Source organism: Tachysurus vachellii, chromosome 14 (genome assembly GCF_030014155.1).
Source record: "Tachysurus vachellii isolate PV-2020 chromosome 14, HZAU_Pvac_v1, whole genome shotgun sequence".
Lineage (NCBI taxonomy): Eukaryota > Metazoa > Chordata > Actinopteri > Siluriformes > Bagridae > Tachysurus > Tachysurus vachellii.
Window position 1 is genome coordinate 14,594,131 of NC_083473.1, and position 15,170 is coordinate 14,609,300.

General features: G+C 36.7%; 1 protein-coding gene across 2 annotated transcripts in view; it reads right to left on the minus strand.

The window, feature by feature from the left end:
- otud7a (OTU deubiquitinase 7A) overlaps positions 1 to 15,170 on the minus strand; it is a 63,322-nt gene that overhangs the window by 45,945 nt on the left and 2,207 nt on the right. The window contains exon 2 of one of the 2 annotated variants that reach the window (XM_060886415.1): positions 54 to 141. The exons of the other annotated variant lie outside the window; for it this stretch is intronic. The gene's annotated coding sequence lies outside the window, so the exon portion shown is untranslated. The remainder of the gene's footprint in view (positions 1 to 53; positions 142 to 15,170) is intronic. 2 annotated transcript variants of the gene reach the window in all.

Sequence of the window (15,170 nt, forward strand, 5' to 3'; positions counted from 1 at the left end):
AGATAAAATGCAGCTTCCACCCTCCATTATTACATTAAAAAGAACAGGCCTACCTGTTAGAAAGGACTGACATTGTTGACTCCTTTCATAAACATCTCTTCTACTGGTACACCATGTCAACAATTATGTGTTTTCTTGTTCCTGTGAAGAACAAGCCATCAGACTCCTTAATAACTGAACTGAACTGAGCACAACACACACACATCATCTGTATGGACTGCACAGACCTACACCAAATACACACTCTTCCAATATACATCCATCAGACTGTTTACATGCTGTTTTGCACACTGTTTTTGCTCTTTGCACATGCTGTCCCACAATTCAGTCGATATACTTTACAATACCTCATGTAACTGCTGCTATAATACTGTGTTCATTCCAGTATTTCTGCACAGGCAATATTGTATGAGCATACAGTATTTACACTGGTCGGCGCTGTTTTTTATTGTCTTTTGTGTATTGTCTTTTGTGTAATGTCTTGTATTTTTTGTTTGCACTGTCTTTTTGTCAGGGTTCAGCCCGGACTTTTGGCCATGTGCTTCTGTTTATGTTCCGTGTCACATGTCTGCGCCGCCCTTGTTTACTGACTATGCCTATGGCAGTGCGGAATCCACGTCAGTGTATGTCAGTGTTTCCTCGTACTTTGTCCTGTCTAGTTCGTCTGTGTTCCTGTTTTGTGTATTAAGTTATTAAACCCTGTTAATTTGAGCTATCCTGTAGCCCTTTTCTGGGTCTGTCTTCCTCCTCCCGTTGTGACACTTTTTTGTCCTGCACTGTCTTGCTGTCTTTTTGTCTTTTGTCCTGCACTGTTTACACCAGGTTGCACAGACGCACTTTATGTATCTAGGACTAACTTACTAAGTCCTTATAGCTCTGTCTTTGTTTAATGTAGCACCATGTTCCTCTAGAAACGTTGTCTCATTTCACTGTGTACTGCAACAGCGACATAAGGTTGAAATGACAATAAAAAGCTTCTTGACTCTTGACTTGAAGTTGCTACTATAATTTGTATTGTTATTGATTACTCTAAAGTCATCTTTATAGCTATTCAGACATCCATATATTTCTGCACCGCTTATCCTACACAGGTTTGCCTGGAGTCTATTCTAGGAAACTCGAGGCACAAGGTGAGGTTCAACCCATCATCTCCCCCCAAATTACCCCCCCCCTCCCCCAAACACACACAGACGCACACATATTGCATCAATAGCATAAAATACATGCAGAAACCAAATCCTCTGGCAGCATGGTTCATCCTCGAACACAGTGTTCTACTGAATACATGCTGAATGAATAAGGAAAGAGGAAAATCCCTCTGCACAAGACCTATGTACAGCACACCTCAGTTGATCCACTTTCTTTGCATGCTGATGTACCCCTAGTACCGAGTTTGATCATACACAGAAAATGTCCTTCACTCAAGCAGATAACATCAGAGCTCACCCTCACTCTGATCACAGCGCTGGGAAAAAAGCTGTTCCTAAAAACAATGTTTTCCTCTAATATTTCTCTTCATGCCTTTGACAGTGTGCAGGTCAGGTCTCCTCCCCGGTGCACTCGCAGGAATGTGTTTGATCACAGAGGGAAAAAATATGTTTGTGTCTGCATTTAGGAATATACCAATGGCTAATACGCTTAAAGAGTGGAATATACGTGGAAAATACGACTGACACGCTGGGATAAAAGCAAGCTTTTTCAAGCCCACTAATCTCCTTTATACTTGTATATACAGTGATCTTGTGAAAACACAGTGCTCATGTGAAATGCTTGTGGCCTAAACTTTCAACACTTTCACGAATATAGAACACATACTGTAATACTTACAATGCACCAGGAAGTAAAAACAATGTACCATTTTTGTGCTAATGTAAATACTGAATAATTTGGTGACGGAAACTTTTTTTTTAACAAACAGTATCACTTTAAGCTTTTAAGAATTTTATCAGTGAAATATAAAATACCATTTTTACTCCTTTTAATCAAATGTTCGTTCTTTAAATTGCAAGTTATTTTAAAAGAGCTGGAATACATTCCAGGAGATGCAGCACACCAGGACACATAAACACACATGCATTGACTGAAGCCAGTTTACAATTACAGTATAAGTACTTTAACTTTCTTTATTTCTCTAATGCCACCATAAGCCACTTGCCATCTCAATATAATAGTACTGTTGTCAGTGTACATAATAAGAATTAAAGATGACACAACGAGTACATTAATGTAATCGAACAATGTTAAACAAAGCAATAGGGGCGAGAGAAATACGTTTTTTTAGGGCCCCTGCTTGAGAGAAGCAGATTCAGTGACTGAATTTCAATGTAGTGTGTAAAAAAGCTCAGCCTATTTAGCCCAGGAATCAATCACTCACTCCCCATCTCTCCTCCAACAGCCACAATGGCAGGCCTGTGCTACTGCTGAAGAGAGAGTGTGTATGTGTGTGTGTGTGAGTCCGAAGTGATGCAAATAGCCGGAAGGCAGCAGTAGGAAGAGGATATGTTATGTGTTTCTTTGTCTTCTGTGTAACAGATCTACATGATCCACAGCACCCTAAAGTGATGGCATCATGTAAGAGACCTCCATACTAAGAAACAGCCATTAACACATAGAAAATACAATGTTCTCTAATGTACATTCTCTGTTCACTAGAGCCTACTGGGTAAGTGTCATATAAGACAAGCAAAAAACTGCTTATTAACACAGACGTCCTATATTCAAATTTTCAAATTTACCTGTATAGCGCTTTTAACTATGGACATTGTCTCAAAGCAGCTTTACAGAACATAAGAAGCATGATACAAAAATGTATATTATACACAGAATAATATAATACAAAAATTCACGATTAATTTTAGACTTATATGTAATTGTGTTTGCAACGAGCAAGCGTGAGGTGATTGTGGAGACTATGGCAAGGAAAAACTCCTTGAGAGGAACCAGACACAAAAGGGAACCCATCCTCATTTGGGTGACACTGAAGGGTGTGATTATAAATATACAGTCCGACAATTGCGTATTGATTAGGAGGTTGTTGACCTGAAAGACCACATGAAGTTGCAACTCCTCTTAAAATGTCTGAATGTGACATTTATGTACGTGAGCTTTATATTGACGGCTCTGGTCTATACAGTTAGTTACTTAGTCGTTATTTGTTAGGTATGAATACATTCAAGAAGTTTACACCATATTAATAAACGTTCCATATCTCATTATATCTTAAGCGTGCTCATACATCTGTACTTTTCTTTGAGTTTTTCTTTCACCTAATACTTTTGACTTTTCCTGGATTTGTAAAAATCTTTTTTGGATTTGTTCTAATCTATTGTCTAATCCAGTCCAAACATTAAATCACAACATTTCCTGATAATAATTAATTTCTTAAGTTATAACCCTGGTGAAAAAAGTCTAGTTTAGTCTGAACACCAACCAACTGCCAAAACGGTAGACCATATTATCCAGATGGTCATTTCTTTTCCTGCTTCCTTATTACTTGATATAACTGTTCAATAAATGATCTTGATTTTTACTTTCTTTACTATTATCTTATTTTAGAAAGAAATCACCTGTCTGTGATGTGCCATTAGTAACTGCAAATCAAGCTCTTCCCTTTTACCAGTACTTACCATCTAACAAACATGGTCTTGTGACTGCTAGCTTTTATCATTCAAATAGTTTGCATCGTCAGTGTAATTAGCATGATAGCTAACTTTTAATAGATAAACAAAAGTTAAAAATTTTCCTTTTTCCATAGTTCCTTGTTGAAAGAGGCACTAATTTACCACTGAGTAAAATCAGTCTGCTTTAAGGCACAGGTTTTATTCTTTTGTGAAATGTCATGGTTTTTTTTACTTTTAATAAAAGTTCTTAAAGAGACATTTTCATGCGTTAAGTGGAACAAAGAAAGATTATTTATTTAAATGAAAAATTAGACTATTACTTGAGTAAATAATCTGGGTGTTTTACAACCTCTAGTGGATTTCAGACATTTGCCAGAAATGATTGTTAAAGTGAAGGGCTCTTCTGGATTCTTTTATCATACATAATCATGCGGTAGTAATGATGCTAGCTTCCTTTAAACCTGAAACTGGTCTAATGTGTTAGATTTAACTCCAACTGATGTGTGCCTGTATAGGATCAGCATCCCAGCCATTACGTCTGATGTTGTGTCAGATACGTTAATCCTGTGAGCTGGTGTACTTATGTGTCGGTGCTGGCAGAAGCTAGTCACACACAGCTGGGTGTGTTTGCCAGGCCAGCTGATCCCTGGGCTTCCTGACAGCTCTTCACACTGATTCTACAGCATCAGACACGTGCATGAGCCTGGCTGACACCTATTCAGACACACCAGCTTTTTGGATGCTGCTTGGAACCAAAAAGTTTAAATAGGCTCTATAAGGTGTATGTTCACTGGTTCACACGTTACCTGTTTACCGTGTGATCTGATGATCTGAGAGGACATGAGGCACATGCAGGATCATTGTGCAAGAAATAGCTGGAAATAATTTGCAGAGCTGTGTGGGTATGATGGGATCATGATTAATGAATCACCTGAAAGAGTCAAATGGCACTGGGAGGTATGTTGAATAAAATTAATGGTTAGCAATACAGAAAAGCACAGAAATCCTTCTCTAGTCCAGACCTAGGTCTCCGCACTGTTTGGTAGAGGAACAGTCAGAGCGGATACACATTAGAACACAGCGGTGGGGCAAAACAGCACTGCCAGACCTGAGTCTCTTTCTCTTTCTCTCTATCTCTCTTACTCGTCCTACTTCCCAGCATTCGGCCTCCTCAGAAGGGAACAAGAGTGCACCAGCTGCTCCCTTCGGGCCACAGACACCATGAGACAGAATGACAATTATCAACCAGGAAAAAATATTCGGCGTGATGCATTCAGTGATATGTCTAAGGGCTGGAAAGGAGGCGACCAAGAGGCTGGCAGATACATATTCATGTTTAGATTTCACACCAGAAATCCAGATAATAAAGCACAAATAAAGCTTCTACTTTTCCCACTGCATCTAAATCAATTCTTTTCATAGACTGTAAGCATGTGACCTAATTGTAAGATAAAATAAAAGATAAAATTATTAAACAGTTCAACTTCCAGAAATAGATTATGGGGTTAATATTCCGTAGGTTCACAGTTCATTTCCTTGTACTCGTAAATGCCTACCTTTCCTATGCATTTCTCTGTAAGTTACTGAATCATTCATACCAGTAATTGAACAATGCTTCAAAGATGAGTAACTAAATAAAAACTTTCCGTTTTGCTCAAATTTTATGCATAACCTTAAACAGAAACTCATACCCGTTTGCTACATAATCTCAAAAAAGTGGAAACAAAAAAGTCCCTTATTAATCTGGTAAATTTGTGTAAGTATACTAAATGGCTGTACATTACTATTTATACTGTATTGGCTTTCCCGCTTTAGATTATCATAGTCGTCACACAAGCAAACAATCAAAAAGAAATAAATTAACAATCGATTAACAAGAAATTTAAAAAGAAATAAACAAATTTAATGCAGTTGCCCAATAACCCAATTAATCGATAAGAGTGTATTGGTTCATCTTTAACAGAGCTGGTTCATGTATAAATTAAGTCGCATGTAATGGGTCCAGAATAACACAAATTAAACAACAATAATTATAGGAAACACAATCCTGAGACTATAAATCATTGTGTGTTGCATAATGCTTAATAATAACACTGCAAAACCAAAAAGCCCCAAACAGAAACTGCCAAAACAACATCATGTCCACATGACCAGTGCTGCGTGTGCTAATGCATATGTTGTATTCTTTAGAACAGGGATGTCCGATCGTGTGCGTAAAGTTCTAGAGTGCAAGTTTTCATTCAAACCAAGCAGAAGACACAGCCAAGTCTAAAGTAATCCAAACAGGTGGAACTAATCGTGGCTCCTGCTTGATTACAGTCCGTTTACAGATATGAACTGACACCTCTGTTTCGAAGGTGGGGCTTCAACTCAAAACTATTTCGAAAAATTACTGGCCTACTACCCGCACCAAAAACTTGTACATTTCAGCTGTTAACAAAAACAAGGAATCAAACATGTTATCTGGCATTGCATGTAGTCCATATTACAGGTTCCACAAATGAATAAAAACATGTTTGAACACAGTTTTGAAAAAACTTTTCATGGTTCATGTATTTGACTCTGTTTTCTTAAGTTGTTTTATTTTTATTTTATTTAAAAATTTTTTGCTATTAGTCGATTCTTGTCTATAGCAATATAAACAGTTCACTCTATGCTTCCTGCCACATTCCTATACTAGAATTTCACAAGCTTGTTAGTGGCCACATCTTCCTCCGTTCACTTTATCTGTTTTACACATCCTATCAGACTATATATCTAATGGGAAAAAGAGCATGCACATATCTTTCTCAATACAAGCCAACATGCAGCAGTCATGTATGAAGTGCATATTATATTGCATTTCTGAAGGAAGTGAGAGGGAAAAAATGTCTTTCCTTCCTCTTTACTAAAGATCGAAATCAAATTCTACATCTTTCTTGAAAACAGATGTTTTAATTAACTTGCTTACAAGACATAATTGTTCTTGTCGCTTTGCTGCTATACCCGTAAATGTCATTTCTAGAAGAAGCTTATCAGGGATGCAAATCAAAGCATGTTTGAGGACGGTGTCTGGTTGCTTGTGAAGGCTGGATATCGTCTGTGGAACCTACTTGAGCCTCTATAGCAACCCATGCCTGAAGACTTTGGCCTTAAATCTACTGAAGATAATGCTGTAGATATACATTAATCAGCTAATCACTACTGGTGCATACAAAAAAAATGACAGCTCACATGCTGTGTTGGCTAAACCATGAGAAACTGCAAAGCTGATACTTCTGGAACTAAGAGTCCTGCTATCAGCAATAAGTTCTGCAAATGCAGCACTGAGACTACATGGAGAGATCCCAGATATTTCAGTGTATGTGAAAAAGCTGGTAGTGAGGCTGTTGTACCTAAAGCTATTCTCACCTATTAGGTCACATATCAAACACAGTGTCCAACTTGCAAATTAAACACCGGATCATCCAACACGAGGGAAGGGGATCTATTTTATTTACAATAAGGTTTGACATTTGGACAGTAAATAGAATGTATATCTGTGTTTATTCTGTTTAACTGTTTGTATCTCTTTTGTATAATCGCAACAGGGTATCTCAGTGTTTTAATAAATCTTTCCATCTATCCATCCATTCATTCATTCATTAATTCATGTTCAGTAAACAATTCATCCCTGTTCAGGATCACAGTGGATAGGAGGTCAGTCCATTGCACTGCATCCAGCACACATTCCCATACTCATTCACACTTAAAGGCTGTTTCCTACTTACAGGCAAAGGAAACCCACATCAACATGGAAAACATGCACAGAAACTGCAAACAGACAGAAACCTGAGCTCAGGATTTGACTAGGAACCCGGGAGCTGTGAGGAACATTTCTGTGTGCACCGTTCATAAGGTTCTTATAAACTGTTAAAGCGGACGCTGCATCCGATGTGTTAGTAAGATTTAGTATGTTCTTAACAAAGTCTGATTTCCAAATTATTTCCAAAATGTTTTCTTAAGTGTGGATATATGAATCAACACTATTTTTGTCATTATTATGAAATAAAAATAAATCATTTAAACTTAGACAATAATGAAGATGAAGGAGAGATGCAGTAATAATAATAATATTTTAAACAACACAACAACCACTTCATGGCTCAAAATGGTGTTTTCCAGCTCTGTGTTAGGTAGAGACTAACTGCCATCCTACAAGCACCATGCTGTGATGAGGAGATGAGGTCCTGCCCTTTTATTTTGAAAACCCAACAATCTTCTGACCTTCACTGTGACAGGAGAACTCTTCTAATATCAATTACAATACAACTCTTCCTACATAACCTTATCACAGTTCTGAATTATACAAGGTTCTGAATTACAAGATTCGCCTTGGTATTTACTTACTTTGGCCTTTCTAGTAAAAGCAACCAATTTGTAGAAAATCAGAGCTCCAAAGTTTACATCTTGAACATCAGTTTAAATCACACTGACAGTAGGAGTCCCTCTCTGTGCTCTGAAACAGTCCGACAGAGACTGACTACTGAGTCTCGTGAAGTGGGTTCTCATCAAACCTTAGAAAGATAAAGAATTTAACAGGACCGTGTAAAGACAATGCGTGAACGAGTTTCATGAATGACTTTAAATGAACTCTTTATGAGCGCTGTACCGAGGACAACATTGAATAAAACAGGGATCTGGGAATCTGTGAGAACTAACTGTCCTAAAACAGGAATCATTATGGAGCAACACTATTTGTTAACACATAAACTTATTATCTGCTGTCATTATCACTAACAGTTAAGGTATATGAGGTCATACAGACTAAAGAAAATATATATATATATGTATATACTGTAGTTTACATACTACGTTTCTTAACAAAACAAGATTTCATAGCTTGTACTATACCACACTTAATTTTGTTTTTATTATTATGTTTTTTAGAACAAAGTACTTTCACATTCACTAATACATGTGTAGTGCTACTGTAAGGATGCCCAATAGTACACTGTGTGTACTGACTATATGTACAGTATGACCATATTGCACATGTTTACATGTTGATTTCATTATCTGTTTGTTAATTGTACATATTGTACAATTAATTGTTAATTGTGTATAATTGTTCTGCAATTTCTGGAGCTCCTAAGAATTTCACTCACCAAGGCACATGTGCTGTGGTGATGTGACAATAAAAGTGACTTGACTTGACATTCAATGGCATTCCTTTTGCACATTTTCTTCCCACAAATTCTCATCCCAACCTGAACCTCCCATATGCCAGGGAAAGAGTTTTAAAAAAATAATAACAATATTTAATTAATAATAAAAAATTATATATATATATATATATATATATATATATATATATATATATATATATATATATATATATATATATATACATATAAAATGAACTAAAAATAAATGGGGGGGGTTTCCCTCATAGAGGTAGAAGTACATTCTCCTTGATAAAGATTATTAAAGGGACCCATGTTTTGTAATATGTATATATATAATTAATATGTTTTCAGAAACATGATTAAAAAATTAAGCCATGATGAAAGTTTAGGAGGAATTGATGATTTTCTTCTAGCTATTAATGTTGCAAATTCTAAGGCATTTTCTTTGTCTTTAGTTATGTGAATGTCGTCACTTGTGACACAATCAAAGCTCAGTTCAGAACATATGGGTTAGGTCTGCCTGAGATGATGTTCTTTCTCTGTGACACATGAAGACACATATTAGAGACTATGCCATCCATTCCACCCATTGAGAACAGCCAATTTTGATATTTTGGTCTCCCTCTCACGTTACCTAACATGTTACTGAACAGATTTGAACTTGAATCTCCAGACGACAGGGGAACACTTTTCTGCTGTGGCACTTGGGAGCCCCAGCATGTCGCATTCTGTTTCCTTGCAAACACTATGCTTCTGTTTGGAGTAACAAGTGTAAGCGTGCGTCTTAAATAGTGTCTCCATCACAGTAGAGCAACAGATAGCTTATCAACTTTCACTAGCATCTGTTACAGAAATAATTGCTTCACTGCAAGCCTTCAATCAGCTGTGCAGACTATTACTATGCTTACTATTTCTATTATCCTGTATATCCACTAAAAGGAAATATGCTGTGTGTCATGAAAGCAATAATCAGACACAATGAGTCTAGCATTATGTCACCATTTTGGCCTGACCAGTCTGCGCTGGATCTGGAGCTTACCCAAGGAAGACCGGGTGTGAGTCCATAGCAGGCACACACATTCACACACATTCACACACTCATTCACACTTAGGAATAAATTAGTGAACCATTCCACCCACTGGCATGTTTTTGCGAGGTGGGAAGAAACAAACGGCACAAAAGGCACAGGGAGAACATGCTACAGTACGGTTCACAAAACCAGGGTCCCAGGAACAGTGAAAAGCAAGTGCTACCCTTTGCACCACTGAGCCACCTATAGTGAAAAAGCTAAAAAAAATAAACCAAGATTAAATACATCTTAAACTTTGAGCATATCAAATGAAACAAACTAAAGCATTCGACTAAATCTGAAAGAGAATATAAAACTTTTATACCGTATTAAACTGACAAATACCACTTTTGCCTGCTGGCAAGTGACGTACGCAAAGTTTAGGAGAAGGGTGCAGGAGACGAGAGTGTAGGCCAGAAGGAAAAGCAGGGTAATGTCACATGTCTCATCCAGACACCAGAGCAAACAGAGCAGAGTGCAAAGTCCCATCTTGAGAAGGCAGGGTGTGGTAACATGATCACAGCCATACTGATGGACAGAAAGGAAAATGCAAGCCCACAAACACAGGATGTACAGCACGTTCAGCAGACACATATTTTCCTAAGTAGATGTGTTTGTTCCTCATCGACATGCTGTCTGAAGTGTGAGGCTGCTGCAAGAAACTGTGGGGACAAATCTGGAAAGAGAGCATGATAATCTGTCATCTCTCATCAATCCCTGACAGGGTGAACTCAGTGCCATGTGGTGCAATGAAGACCTGCATGTACTGCCATCAAAGGAACATTAAAAAGAAGAAACATATACAAACACTGTTCTGTCTGAGATATTAAAATGATAACTAGATAAAAATAAAATTGCTATTGCTCAAAGATGTTAGAACTTCCTTAAACATGCTTAATTTACCAGTGAAATACGTTACTCTACTCTACGTCACAATCCATCCATTCCTTTATCCGTCTGTCTTTTTCTCTATTCATCATCTATTCATCCCTTTATCCAAACACTATTTCACCATTTATTTATCTATCCATCCCATTATCCTTCAGTGTATTTATCTTTTCATTCCTCAATCTATCACTTTATCCATTTATCCATGTAGATTTAGCAGCAAGTATTATATATTTTCTTCACTGGCGTAACATATACTAACAGTATGGAAAGTATCAATCTATTTCACATGGCACTGTTATATTATTTACATTTTAAACAGCAGTATTTTGCGAAAGCAAATCTAAACCTGGGATGAGCTTTATACTGTAAACACTACGGTATTTATATCATTTAAAATCATTATTAATATGATTTTTTTTAGAGCTGTCTATTAGATTGTACATTATGAACCACCACTAACAAAACATGGGTAGAAATTCCTTTTTCACAATATTAATAAAGAAAATTAATTTGGTATGTCCAGAAATTTCTTGCTTACAATTTGCATCAACGATTCTAAAAGTCTCTCACTTTTAGAGTAGAATCTTTCTCATTTACAGTAAACTATTATTAAGCATATGACTTTGATTCTGAGAAATCAAGTCTTCCGTATAATTGCTCTTTACAACGTAGCTAAATCTAATATCTCATTACCACAATAAATACCACAATAAAAAGCTGATATTTATTTTACATGCATCTGAGAAGTTTGACTGAGGAAAGCTAGCAATGATGCGATTTAGCTTGAGTTTGAATAGATCTTTCCAAATTTCTCAAATTACAGATTTGGTGACCAATAAAGCACAAATATCCATTATTCCATGTATCTATTCATTTATTAATTTATCTACCCATCTCTGTATGCAACTATTTATCTATTGATATTCATCTATTCATATTCTCAATCATATATTCCTCCTGTTATCCATCTATCTATATATTTAATATGGGGGCATACAGGGTCATCAAGTCAGGTCAAGTCAAGTCAAGAAGCTTTTATTGTCATTTCAACCGTACATAGCTGTTGCAATACACAGTGAAATGAGACGTTTCTCCAGGACCATGGTGCTACATAAAAGCAAAGACAGAGCAAAGGACTTAGTAAGTAAGTCCTAGATATATAAAGTACATCTGTGCAACCTGGTGCAAACAGTGCAGGACAAGACAAGTATTCAGGCTAAAAAACGTAGAGAAAACCGTAAAAAACGTAAACAGCACCATATTGAATCCGGAGTGGCCACTGCGTGCTACTGCCTTGCCGCCATCTTGGTTAATTAAAGTCATCTTACAGTATGGGGGCATACAGGGTCATCTCACAGTATGGGGGCATACAGGGTCATCTCACCAAATTCCAACACACATCCGGCTGACAATGACACAGTAAACATTCTTTTATCAATTGCAATCACGAAAAATGGGAGCCTGTTACTGTATGTGTCAACCAAACAGTGAAAGTACATATAAATAAAGCATACATACAAAGATGTACAATCATTTTGGATTTTTTTAAATAAAACATACAGACATACTCCAGCGTTGGGGTTTCCTCTGGGCTACTCTGGCATAGACTTCAAGCTTCACATGACACTATGTACGATAAGTGCTACAGAATATGAATAAATGGATGTACAGGCATAAAATATCACATGACAAAAAAATCTCTGATGAAGGCATGTGATGAGTTGTTAGCCTGCCGAGCAGGAATAGAAAATACTTGATGCTAAAATGCTGCTTCTTTCTGCTCCTTCAAAACCCAACTTGCCATGTATAAATATTGGCATGGTAAAGAGAACAAGAAATGCTTGAATTTATGAATAATGTTATACCTTTATCTCAGACTAGTAGCACAAAAGAGGACATGTCCTCCTGGAAAAAGGATTTCTGCTGCATCGTGATGGTGCTGTTTTAGTAAAACTAGAGCAATGCCAGGTCAGAAAAGAAAAAAATCACCCATCTGACATTACAAATGCAAATGCACACTTTTTTGTTTGTAAGGCAGAACTGAATATAAAAAAACAAAATGTTTCACATTGAAGAGTCATTACATAAAGGTGCATTGTTTTTAATCAGCATCTTTCCTTCATGCAAGCCACGAGGGCACTTCAACTGGAGAAAATGTCTAATTTTCATGCATGAATTATTCATATATTCGTCTTCAGAAACCACTTTATGCTGGTCAGGGTCTTGTCTGAATCTGAAGTCTGCACATGAGGTGGGAATACACCCTGTACGCAAGGTCAGGCCATCTCAGGACATCATGCACAGACACAGCATATTCAGACACTTGTTCACACATGGGGGCGATTTAACATCAAGTAGGTTGTTACTATATTATTATAAATTATTTCATAAATTATTTCAACATCAAGTAGGTTGATATATTTTTAAATATATTCTGAATTTTCTGAATTAATACTTCTAAAGTAACTGGAAGTATGTCCTATTAAAATGTCATCCTTAACCTTAAAAACTGGAAATATTAAACCTTTTTTCTCTATTTAAGAGGTAATTGCTTTTTTTATTCAAAATAAAAATAAATCGATTATAAACAAATGTATTATTATTTATAGCATTTTTAAAATACTGTTGTACACTGCAAAAAAAATGCTGGCAGTTTCCAAGCAAACCTATATATCGTTATATGTAACACATATTGTAGAAATGTCTTTAACTGCAGCCAGTGGACTGACATGTATATAGGAGGTGGGAAGAAGTCCATGCAGACATGAGGAGAACGTAGGATCAAACACGAAACACTAGAGCTGTAAGGAGGCTTTACCACATTACCAACTTTAATATGATTAGAAATTTTCAAAAATCCATTTATGTCCACACCAAAGGTTTTTCTGTATTTAAAACCCTCCTGTTCTTGCGCCCAGTTTTCTTTCTCTTCCTTTCACCCTTTTCACAATTCCTATCTCCTTCCTCATTATTCTGGCCTCAATGTGACCTCTCCCAATAGCACTTAACATTGCTTCCCCACCTGTGAGGATGTGGAGCAGTTCAAAGCACCATGCAGTGATTGAGCACTGATTGCTGTGGGCCACTTGACTCATTTCATCTCATCTTGACGACTAAACTTTCCGGGAATGAGGTGGGATTGAGATGGAATTCTCTGAAGAAAGAGGCGACAGTTTCTCCCTTTGATGGGCTCAGCCTTTTCAGTGCTGCTCCTTTTAAACATATTTGATCATCACTGCGATAGATTTCACTTATTATGTAAAGGTAAAAATAAAGACAAGAGCATTTCATGTCTACACACAAATGCACTCCGCAGAATCGTACTCTTCTGTGTGGCTAACCTTGATTTGACCAAACATAAAAGACTTTTTTTTAAACCAAAGCTAAAAATGATTGGGACTAAAATTCTTGAAGGCTCTTCACAAATGAAAAGACTAAAATACAAAGACAGTGACGTGGAACAGCATGAGACAATGTGCATGTGAAAACATGGGTATTTGAGTGCAGTTTTATTGTTCATAAATGCCATGGCATACTGTGAAATAAAAGACAGCAGTCTTTTAGATTTTGCAATTATGCATAAATAAATTGATGACAAGCATCTTTGATATTTTCATTTCAGCACTGTACACTGTATTCTCATGTCAACCTTTTGCTACCGATGGCACATGTACAGTTCTGTTTTTTTATAGCTTCTCATGTTAACGACTGTATTGAACAGTTTCCCTAAAAACTACATAAACTAATACAGCAATCTGGTTAGGGAGATGACTAATTTCCATGAGTTATCAAACTTCTGTTTTACAATATAAATACACAGCATGGCTGCAGATTATGTGAATTCCTGATCATGTTACTAATTCACACAATTATTAAATGAAAGATAATAAAGACACAATTCATTTTTATAACCTGTTGCAGTGCATCAATTTTTAAAGCAATGCTCATATTTGCTCATATTTTAATTAACGATTAAAAATGATCTATTAAGCTATCCATTTTCTGTAGCTCTTATCATACACATGGTCACAGGGAGCCTGGAGTCTTTCCCAGGTGATTCTGGGTACACGGCAGGGGATGCCCTGGATAGAGTGCTAACCCATTGCAACTCACAGATCCAATCACACTCTACAGACAATGCAGAGACCCCAATCAGACAATACATATCTTTAGACTGGGGGGAGGAAACCTCTAAAGAATAGGGAGAACATGCATACTCAATCAAACCCTGGAGATGTGAGGCAAATATGATAAGCCACTGCATCCCCTAGCTGTAAATATAATAGTTTATGTATCTGTTTTACAAATCGGAGTCATTTTATATTATTATACAATAAAATTAAGCTTTCTTAATGAGTTCAAAAAAGTATGTAATTATACTGAGACCTCAAGTCATAATCTCTGAGTAATTCTATACCAACATTGTTTCAGCTCTGTGTTTC